The 11677-nt window shown below is 49.4% G+C and overlaps 1 protein-coding gene across 1 annotated transcript in view; it reads right to left on the reverse strand.

Moving 5' to 3' along the window:
* The window catches only part of EML1 (echinoderm microtubule associated protein like 1), a 154197-nt gene that overhangs the window by 137147 nt on the left and 5373 nt on the right, over positions 1 to 11677 (reverse strand). The gene's annotated exons all lie outside the window — the stretch shown is intronic.

The following is an 11677-nucleotide window of genomic DNA, read 5'->3' on the forward strand; positions in this document are numbered from 1 at the left end:
GGCCTGTTTCCAGAGCTCTCCCATGACAGACACAAGCTTGCAAGTACCTAAAGAGCAATGTCACCCACTCCGGGAGCAGCCGAGGGGTGGAGGCCAAATAACTCGTGATAAGAAAAACCCACAGATGTTTCCTCACTGGGAACCTGGCTGACTGGCCGGGCTTGTCTTCACCGAGCGAGGGGTCAGGATACCCACCTCGTCTGCGTTTCGCCAGGGCTGTGTAGATGCAGTCAGGTCACCCCGCCTGCCTTCCCCGGCAGAGCTTCAAAGCTTGGAAGACATTACCCTGGGGTGGGCTAGTGTCAGCCAGCACCTTCTCTGCTGATAGTTTCTTTCTCAACGGGTTTGGAACTTACAAAAAATGCCAGATGTCCACCTTTCTCCACGTCCCTTCCTCACACTTCGGAGGAGAGAGTCTAAGCCCCGCCTTCCACTGCAAGCAGCCAACGTTTGCTGGATGGCCGCCCTGTGCCAGGGCCCCAGAATATGTCACTGAATCCTCATCAAGGCCTGGGAGGCAGACACGATCATCGTCCCCATTTTACGGATGAGGAAACTGAAGCTTAAGAGGTAATGGCCAATAAGCGCGTGAAAAGATGCTCAGCATCATTAGTCACTAGGTAAATGCACATCAAAACCACAACGAGACACGGACCCACTAGGGCGAATCAAATCATAAAGATCAAAACCAGTGTCGACGAGGATGCGGATGAATTGGAATCTTCATACACCACCGGTGGGGGTGGAAACTGGTACAGCTGCGGCGAGCAGGCTGGTGGCTCCTCAAAGCTTAAAAGTCAAGTCACCGAATGACAAAATAATTCCGCTTCCCAAAAGAGATGAAAACATGTTCACAGAGAAACAGGCACACTAGTGTTCATAGCAACATTACTCATAACAGCCGAAAAGCGGGAACAGCTCAAATGTCCCTCAACTGATGCTGAACGGATAAGCGACGGCGGTATATCCATCCAGGGGACTAGTATTCGGCCATGAAAAGAAGGAAGTATCTATTACACGTGTCACAACACAGATGAGCCTAAAAATGTTACTCTGAGTGAAAGAAGCCAGTCACAAAAGGCTGCCCATCACGTGATTCCATGCACACACACACATCTAGAACGGGCAAATCTATAGAGACAGCAAGTGGGTGAGTGGTTGCCAGGGGTGTGGGTGGTGACTGCTGATGGGGAAGGGGTTTCTCTCTGGGGTGATAAAGATGTAAAATCGATTGTACCGATCAACTCTGAATTGTACCCTTTAAATGGGTGCATTGTATAGTATGCAAATTACATCTCAATTAAGCCGTTATCAACAACAGAAAGTAGTGCCACAGCCACATTGCAACAAGGGCTCTCTGCAGCGCCCGGGGCCTGAGTGTCACCTGCCATTCCCTTTCTCCTCCCTGTGAAGCACAGCTGCCCTGGCTGCCTGCCTCCCGAGCTCCCCACAGCTTCGGGGCAGACTTGGGAGACTCCACATGCTCTGAGTGGGCAGGGGGCACTGATGTTGGCCCTGTGACATGCTCTCCTTGCCACTCTGGAGCTAAGGCCACCCCGACAGACCCCGCTGGGCCTAGAAAAAATCCTAGCTGTGACCACTCCTCCTGGCAGGGCCTCCTGTCTAAATCCTGACTCTGGGAGTGGAGCGACTTGCCAGGTGCCCTGGACACACAGTCTCGGGGATGTCACAGCTGCCAGTCCTGGTGGCACCTATTTATGACACCTCGCCTCCTGGATTGGGGTCATTCCCGAGGCTCCCTCCTTCTCAGTGAGTTTCAAGATTGAAAGATAAGGGAAAGGAGCCCATGGGCTGAGGGGCTGGGTGTTTTTTGCCGGGCCCTCCTGCATCCACCCCTAGGGGACCAAGGGCTTGATTTTCTCGTGGGTCACAGGACAGAGCACCACACTGTCAGAAGGAGCACGGGCTGGGGGTGGGGGGGTGTCCTGAATTCCAGGCCTGGAACTCAGCATTAATTTATCACCCACCAGTGTCCAGGCTTGTGAGACGGGGACAGTGCTGTGACAAGCACGAATTAATGAATGGGAGGGAGCCATCAAGGACAGGGCGCAACAGTAGCTGCTCAATAAACCACAGCACAGGGATGTCTGCGCTTTTCTCACTGAGAGGAACTGGGGAGGCCGGGGCTGGGGGGCTTCCCTCGGGAGTGGGGATGTAACACGAAGCTCTGCTCCAGCCCCAGCCACACTTCTTGGGCATGAAAATGCCAGGAGTACCTGCCAGCAGCAGGCTGGGGGTGGAGCGCAGCCCTGGGCTGCGTGGAGGTTATGACTGAGCCCCCTCTGGTCCTAGGACAGAGCCGGGGGACCAGCCCCTGGCTGACAGTCACCGAGAGAGCAGAGAACAGCTCCAGAGAGATGGCCGGGACTTTGGAGACACCTCCCAAACCCTCAGCCTCTGCTACAGGAAAGAGAACAGGTTACCTTAGGTAACATTTCTGGGCCCAGGATCCAATGGAAGCTCCTCCAGGGAGGGTGAAGAACTTGCTGGAGGTCATCGGTGCTTTAGCATCAGCACTGGGCTGGGGACCAAGTTTCCAGGCTCCAAACCCAGTGCTCTCCCTGGCATACCTCTGCCTGCCAAAATTCAGACCGACTCTCATCTGCCCGTCTTGGCTCCTGGTACAGCCTCCCCCCGAGCCGGCTCCCTGCCCCGCTCCCTTCTTAGGGAGGGACTGAGGCTCCGCCAGCCCCGCTCAGGCTGCTCGCTGTGACAGAGCCGGCCTAGGCTGGGACCGGCGCCCGCATCCCGCCCGCATCCCTGCTCCTCACTGTGTGCTCTGGGGCACATCACTCGGCTTCTCTAAACCTCAGTCTACTCATCTGTAAAACGGAATATTAACATTTACTGCCTAAGGATACAAGGAGAGTCCCACGGAATGACGTGTGTGAGAGGACACGGCGGGAGGGAGCCGGCACTTATTTAGTGCCTACTACATACATTCTCTTTAACTGCTCTGGGCACCTCCATCTACTAACCCTATGCATGGGGAAATGAGCGCAAGTGAAGGCAAGTCCCCTGGGTCTTTCCTCACGCCACAGCACCCGGCGGGACACCGAGCCCGTGTCAGAATGTCCACTCAGCCCGTGAGATCACCCCCTCCGCGAGAAGTGGCAGAAAGGGTGTTTTCTGCAACTGCACTGTGTTTTGAATGTTTTTCCACCCGAAATAAACAAGGCGGGCTTCCTAGGAGATGTGTCTGAACTTGGTAGGGTTCGCTAAACAGTTCGGCTTAGCGGTTGGAGCATGGGGCATGCGAGAGCATCTGCCCCGCCCCCTCCCCCCAAATCCCAAGCCAAATTCCAGTTTTAGGTCTAGCAAATCCATTCAGCATCACTGACTCTTAGGGTGCTCGGGGACAACCTCTAGTCTCTGCAAACGTTATTTTAAAACTGGGATTTATCTCCTTAGGTGAAACAATGCGTATTATTCAATGCCGCAGCCCTTTGCTAAACTAAATTTTCACTTAAATTCCTTTAGTTACACGCTACGAGGAGTCAGTTGGGAAAGCCCGTTAGTAAACTGAGGATACAGCTTTCATTTGGTGGGGACATAAAATCAAGGAAATAGTGTCCGACTTCTCGTAGATGCCATTTTCCAATATTTTCTATAACCATTTCCTTGTAAATTCACATCCTGTTTTTCATTCTACTGGCCACGTCGATTAAACAGGCTCATGAACTACCATCCTAACTCTCTCTTTTTGTGCCTTAGCAAGCGATAAATCAATGGAGCTTTTTGGCAATGAATAAATACCTAACGTTTCTCTCGGTTATGCTTTTCTTTGCTGATGTTGGGACCAAATCTTCCAGAAATTTATTTTTGTGCTTTTAAATGCAAATTCAAGTCTGTGGGAGAGAGCGTGTTTTGAAAAATCTTGCCCCTTGCCTTGCGATTTGCATATTGGAAGGACACATGGCCTGTGTTTCAGATGCTGGCCGATCACAGCTCATAATTAAAATGGATTACTTAAAAAAAAAAAAAAAAGTCAATTGGGGAAAAAACCCAATAGGAGGCAGTATTACTACCGTTCACTAATGGGGGACTGCCGACCCCACCCCTTACCATTAGGAGCGGCCATGCACCTTACTTGAACCAGTGAAATGCCACTAGCAGCGGTATCAGTCTCTTCGGGGTGGGGACATGTAATACCCAGCGTGGTGGCCTCGCCTCCCTCTTCTCCCGCCTCGTGCCTGGGGAACGCGGGTCCACGTGGAGGCATCGGGCTGAGCCACCATGCAGGCGACCTGCCCTGAGAGTGCCCCAGACCCACAAAAGACTTTGCATGAAAGTCCTTTGTTGTTTTAAGCCACTGAGATTTGTTTTTTCCACAGCACGCCCGGCCCGTTCTGAGTGAGATAGCGGATGAGAAACAAAGGGGTTGTCGTGATGAATGCAAAATTTTGAGATCAGCAGTCACGGATGCCAGTGGATGGCTTCGACCCGTCCTAGCGTCCGCTTCTGTGTTTTATTCTGAGTGCACGATTTCAAGAAAAAACAGACAAGCAGATATAAATGTTAACGGTTTTGTTTCGTCTTTAAAATATAATAAATAATGATAATAATCTATCTTGCTATGTCCGGGAAGCTCAAGTAGAATGGACCCGACGCTTTAAAAGGGCAGAAGAAGATAACGTGCGTGTACAAGTTGAATATCCAGCAGAGTCTAACCCGTTATTTTCTGGTCATAGGTGTAAAAGCTCCAAGGCACATCAGACACCAGAACGGGGACTCAGCCACATGGACCGATTCATTTGCTGCACAGAGGTTCGCAGCCGTGACAAGGGACAGCACAGAGCAGGTGGCCCTGAGCCCTGCCTGATGTCAGGACACTGGGACAAGCCCGCAGGGCTGTGTGCTCACGTGTAGGAATCCACATGAGTAGATGCAAACAAATAACCTCCGAGGCCAGAAAGGGAAAGAAGCTTGTCCTGGGTCACACACAGAGCAGCGAGCCCCATCCAACGCATCTGATGTGCAACATCTTGCACGCAGAACGGGGTGTCCAGGACAGCGCCGTTCAAGGGATTTCTAAACACGGGGAGCCTATGTTAGGAGGGGGCGCTCCAAGGATACAGGGCCCCTGGGGCTGCAGAACTCAGATGATGGGCCGGCTTTGAGCCGAAGAGAAGGGAAACGCCTGAGCAGAGGTGCCAGGGGGGCGAACCTGTCTGGGAAACAGGCTGAGTCAGCTCTTCATCTCTTAGTTAGGTGACCGTGAGCCAGTTGCTCTCTCTCTTGGGCCTCGGTTTCCAAGACATAATATGGGGATCCCACCGGTTGAGAGTGAGGACACGTGGTGAGAACTGTGAGGGGCAGTGATGGGGAGCACTGTCTGGAGGGCCCCCATCTGCCCTGCCCGATCCCCAGCCTCTTGTACAAGGTCGTTAGATGCTCCTGAGGTTAAGTCCTTCTTGTCATCAATATCATAAGTGTCTGCACCTACAGTGACAGTTTAAAGATTCGTTCCTGAGGCCGTCCCCTACACCTGCCCCTAGCCCACGGTGCATAAGGAGTTGGAAGGCGTCATCTCATCTAATCCCCATGACACCCCCAAGGTTGTGATGTCATCTTCACTTAACAGATTAAATGACTAAGGGTCAGAGAGGAGAAGGACCTTCCCGTGTCCATAGTGACAGGTCTGCCTGACCCAAGAAACCATTCTTTATCCACTCTGTGTTTTGTAGACTAAATCCTGAAACGTTGCCAGGTTTTGCCAGGTCACCTCCCTGAGTCCCCTGGAGATAAGCAGTCTGTCCTCTAGACAGCGGTCTCCAGCCTTTCGGGGACCAGAGACCGGTGCTCCTATGAGAATCTAATGCCTGATGATCCAAGGTGGAGCTGAGGCGGTGATGCTATTGCTGGGGAGCAGCTGCGAATACAGGTGAAGCTTTGCTCACTCACCTGCTGCTCACCTCCTACTGTGTGCCCGGTTCCTAATAGGCCACAGAATGGTACTAGTCCCCGGCCCGGGAGTTGGGGACCCCTGTTCTAGACCTTCCTAATGGGGAAGGCAGCATCAGGTGTCAGCCTCCCTGAACCCTCCCCACCCCACTTCCAACAGTTTCCAAGTCCCCCATTCTTTACCCCCTTCTCCCCCCGAGTGGGCCCCCCCTCCTCAGGACCATCTCACTGGCCTCCTACTAGGCCTCTTAGCCTCCAGGTTCCCTCTCCAGCCCCTCTGCCCACCCCACCCCACCCCCGAAGCTATCCTGGTACCTCCCCAGCTCCAGAGTGTGCACTGGCTCCCTATTGCCCAAGAGATGTAACCTGAACCCAGTTATCTTTCTAGAAAGGTGGACGTCCCTCACCAACACGAAGGGAGCGACTTAGAAAGATGCTGAGGCCCAAGGATCAAGCCAGGCTCTCCTGGGAGAAGGCACTTCCTCTCTAAGAGCAGGGCCTAAATAACTCAAGTGTTTTGCTTTTATTCTCCTCTGAGAGTTGTTTGCCACAAGCCCATCCCTGAGGTTGGTCGGTAACCAGAAAGGAGAACAAAACCCAGGCAGGACAAGGAGGCAGGTAAAAGCTGCTCTGTTCCCTGGCAGGACCCCCCTCCCCATGAGATCGGGGCGGGCAAGAAGCTGGGGCTGGTGGACGAGGGGTCAAGATGGCAGGCTAGGTAAAAGTGGATTTCGCCTCCTCCCATGACCGCGTTAAAATTACAACCAAATTAGAAAACAATTAACTTGGAGAACCACCTGAAGTCTAGCAGATTATAACACATACATCTGAGGATATAAAGAAAAAGCCACATAGAGTCTGGTAGGAGGATGGAGATGCGAAGCGGGCTGGTCCTGCATCTGCACATGGCAGTTGAGTGCAGGGAGGGAGAGCACAGCTGCAGGCGTCCCCCTGAAGGAGAGAGTGACCCCGGCCCCACACAGGGGCTCTCCCCACCCCAGGGTTCCAGTCCTGGGAAGAGGAATCCCCACCAAATATGACTGTAAAATTCAGCGGAGATTCTGGCCATACAAATGAGACAGAAGGAACCTGAAAACCCAGACACCCCCTTAAAGGGCCTGCGTACAGACTCAGTCGCTCGCACGCACTCACCCTGGGTGCTGGCAGCTCAGGAGGCTCAAGAGACAAACAGGGAAAGACTGAGTTCTGTGGCACTGGGGGTGAGGGCTGGAGGGACAGCCGCCTTGGTTCTGCTGTTGGGCCCCCTCCAGGGCCGTCTGCAGATGGGCGCTATCATGCCTGTGTTGGGCCCTCCCCCCGCACAGTCAATTTGAAGCAGCTTTGGCCCCGTGAGATCAGCCCGCTTCACACTGTGTCTCCCTGGGATGTTGCCCAACTCAACCCCTCAAATTGCCTGCAGCTGGCCCATTCCCAGGCAGCCAGCTCTGCCCTGCCCCTCCCCTGGGCCGCACATTGGTCAGCAGGTAACCCTCCGAGGCTCATGGGGCCCACACATGGCCCACGCATTTTGGGGGAGGCTTTTGGTGGCAGGCCACTGGTGCCAGCATAAGCTGCAGTGTCTCTTGGCAGGTTGTGGGGGTCTGCAGGCCTGAGGCGAACAGTGGCTGGCCTCGCTGTGATCTGAGACTTTTGCTAGAGGCCACGGGCTCAGCACTGGCAACACTTCTGAATCTGCACTGGCCTGACAAGATGAACCCGATCCACCCCATGTCTCCCTGAGACCACGCCCCACCCAACCTACAAATTACCCATGGGAAGCCCGTTCCCAGGCAGCCAGCCCCATGCTGTGCTTTCCCCAAGTCACGAATTCAACAGCAAACAACAGCCCTAGCTCGTGTGGCCCGTGTGTGGCCCGTGCATCCTGGGAGAGACTCTTGGTGGCGGGCCACAAGCCCCGCCCCGAGCTACAGTATTTTTTGAACAGATCTCAGGTGTCTGCAAGCTCGAAGTGGACAGTGGCTGGCCTTGCTGCAATCTGACACTTTCCCAGGAAGCCACAGATTCTACACTGGCACAAAACCTAAATCTGCAGTGGCAGGGTCAAAGCGGCTTACTTTCCTCCAGGGGCTCCCTGGGTCCCTGTACCACCCAAGTCACGTACCACCCACAGGTTCTCCCAGCTGTGGAGGCTTGCGGGCAGCTGGCAGGCAACCTCAGGCCTTGATAAGCACTGGTCTTGCTAAGCTGCCCCAGGCCCAGCACTGGGGGTAACTGACCTTGGCTTGCAGTGCGATCTCTCACACTTGCTTCCAGATCCAGCACAGGCAGCAAGCATCGTGGATCGCTTTGTAGCTTCTACCAGGTAGCCCTGAGCAATAATCAAAGGCAGCAGCTGACCTTGCCCTACACGAGAGCCCCTCCTAAGGGGCCAGAGAACCAACACACTGGAGACTGGCATCAGACCACAACAGAGCATCACCTGACAAGCCCCATAATCAGCCCACCCAAAGGGTGGTCTCAACAGATACATGAGTCTGCTGGGGCGAATCCCACTCCGAGGGTTCAGGCCCCACACGGTAGCTCATACAGGATGGGCATGGCCAGTCCGCGCAGCCAGTTAGCCCGAGAGTCAATCCATGCACTGACGTGTTAACAGCAATCAAGGCTTAGCTATAATAAGGGAAAACACAGAACCCACACGAGGAACATGTCCAGAGCCCCTGGTGCAGGGAGACTGTGGCACTGGGCCACACAGGACACCTCCTACATAAGGCCACCTGACCAAGGCCACCTGGGAGATGTAATAAATCTTCCTAAGACATAGAAATGAACACAGAGAGGCAACTAAAAAGAGAGAACAAAGAAACATGTCACAAATAAACGACAAGAGAAAACTATAGGAAATAAAACTTAATGAAATGGAGACAAACAACCTACCAGAGAGAGAATTCAAAACTCTGGTCAGAAGGATGCTCAGTGAACTCAGGGGGAGAAGAGATGGTCTCAGTAAGGGCTTCAACAGAGAGAGAGAGTAAGCATAAAAAAAGACATAGAAACCATAAAAAAGAACCAGTCAGAAATGAAGAATACAGTAACTGAAATGAAGAAGACACTACAAGGAATGAACAGTAAATTAGATGAAGCGGAGGATCGAATCAGCGATTTGGAAGACAAAGTAGCAGAAAACACCCAATTGGAACGGCAACAACAAAAAAATGTTTTAAAAATGAGGAAACTTTAAGAGACCTCTAGGACAGCATCAAGAGCACCAATATCCGCATCATAGGGGTACCAGGAGAAGAGAGCTAGGGATTGAGAACCTATCTGAAGAAATAATGACAGAGAACTGCTGAAGGAAATTAACATATAAGTTCAGGAAGCACAGAGAGTCCCAAGCAAGAAAAGCCCAAACAGACCCACACCAAGACATCTTACTTAAAATGCCGAAGGTTAAAGACAAAAAGAGAATCTTAAAAGCAGCAAGCAAAAGGCTGCTAGTTACTTACAAGGGCACTCTCGTAAGAATGTCAGCTGAGTTTTCAACAGAAACTTTGCAGGCCAGAAGGGATGGCGTGAAATATTCAAAGTGATGAAAAGCAAGGACCTGCTCCACCCAGCAAGGCTATTGATTAAAATGAAGGGAAAGATGGAGAGCTTTCCAGACAGGAAAAAGATTAAGAAATTCATCACCAACAAGCCAGTATTATAAGAAATGCTAAGGGGACTTCTGTAAAAATAAGGAGGGAACCCCATAAATAATGAATACTAAAGTGGCAATAACTATGGACTTATCAATAATCACTTTAAATGTAAATGGATCGAATGCTCCAATCAAAAGACATAGGGTAGCTGAATGGATAAGAAAACAAGACTCAGACACATATCGTCTACAAGAGACCCACTTCAGATCAAATGACACACCAGACTGAAAGTAAAGAGATGGAAAAAGATATTTCATGCAAAGGAAGAGAAAGCTGGCGTAGCAATATTTACATCAGACAAAATAGACTTTAAAACAAAGGCTAACAAGAGACAAAGAAGGGCATTATGATAATGATAAAGGGATCAATGCAAGAGGAAATAACTCTATAAACATACACACACCCATCATAGGAGCACCTACAAATATAAAGCAATTATTGACCGACATAAAGGGAGAGATTGACAGTAATAAGCCATAGTAGGGGATTTTAACACTCCATTGACACCAATGGACAGATCTACCCCATAGAAAATCAGCAAGGAAACAGCAGCCTTAATTGACACACTAGACCAGATAGATTTGATAATTTCAGAGTATTTCACCCCAAAGCAGCAGAATATACATTCTTCTTAAGTGCACATGGAACATTTTCCAGGATAGACCACATGTTAGGCCACAAACAAGTCTCGATATGTTTCAGAAGACCGAAATTATATCAAGCATCTTCTCTGACCACAATGATACGAAACTAGAAATCAACTACAAGAAAAAAAAAATACCCAGACACATGGAGGCTACTGGATAACATGCTACTAACAACGAATGGGTTAACAAGAGATCAAAGAAGAAATCAAAAGATACCTAGAGACAAATGAAAATGAAAATACGACGACTCAAAATCTACGGGACACAGCAAAAGCAGTCCTAAAAAGAAAATATTTATAGCAATGCAGGCCTACCTCAAGAAATAATAAAAATCTCAAATAAACAATCTAAATGTACACTTAAAAGAACTAGAAAAAGAACAGAAAAAAAAACTCAAAGTGAATAGAAGGAAGGAAATAATAAAGATCAGAGTGGAAATAAATAAAACAGAGTCTAGAAGAACAATACAAGAGCTCAAAGAAACTCGGAGCTGGTTCTTTGAAAGGATAAACAAAACAGATAAACCTTTAACCAGGCTCTTCAAGGAAAAAAGAGAGAGGAACCAAATAAATAAGATCAGGAATGAAAGAGGAGAAGTAACTACAGACTCCACAGAAATACAAAGGATTATAAAAAAATACTACAGGCAATTACATGGCAACAAATTGGACCATCTGGAAGAAATGGATACATTCCCAGAAATACACAACTTCCCAAGATAGAGTCAAGAAGAAACTGAAAATCTGAACCAAATGCTTACCACCAATGAAATCGAATGAAAAATAATTTTAAAAATTCCAAAAAAACAAAAGCCCTGGACTGGATGGCTTCATAGATGAACTCTACCAAATAGTCAAAGAAAAATTAACACCTATTCTTCTCAAACTATTCCAAAAAATCGAAGAAGAGGGAAGGCTCCCTAACTCTTTACAAAGCCACCATTATCCTGATTAACGAAAAACAAAAACAAAAACTCAAAAAAGACATTATTACCGAAAAACAAAAACCAAAACTCAAAAAACTATAGGCCGAAATCCTTAATGAACACCGATGGAAAAATCCTCAACGAAATATTAGCAAACCGAATTCAGCAATACGTTAAAAAGATCATACACTGTGATCAAGTTGGATTTACTCTCGGGATGCAAGATCGGTTTAATACCTGCAAATCAATTATGATATACCACATTAACAAACTGAAAGAAAAGAATAATATTATCGTATTAAAAAGCATTAGACAAAACCCAGCCAAGTAGAGGAACATACCCCAACATAAGAAAGGCTACATATGACAAACCGACAGGCAACATCGTATTCAACGGGAAAAGCTAAAAGCGTTTTCCCCAAGATCAGGAACAAGACAAGGATGTCCGCTTTCGTCCCTTTTATTCAAAATAGTATTGGACGTCCTGGCTACAGCAATCAGACAAGAAAGAGAAATAA

Source organism: Pteropus vampyrus, unplaced genomic scaffold (genome assembly GCF_000151845.1).
Source record: "Pteropus vampyrus isolate Shadow unplaced genomic scaffold, Pvam_2.0 Scaffold268, whole genome shotgun sequence".
NCBI lineage: Eukaryota > Metazoa > Chordata > Mammalia > Chiroptera > Pteropodidae > Pteropus > Pteropus vampyrus.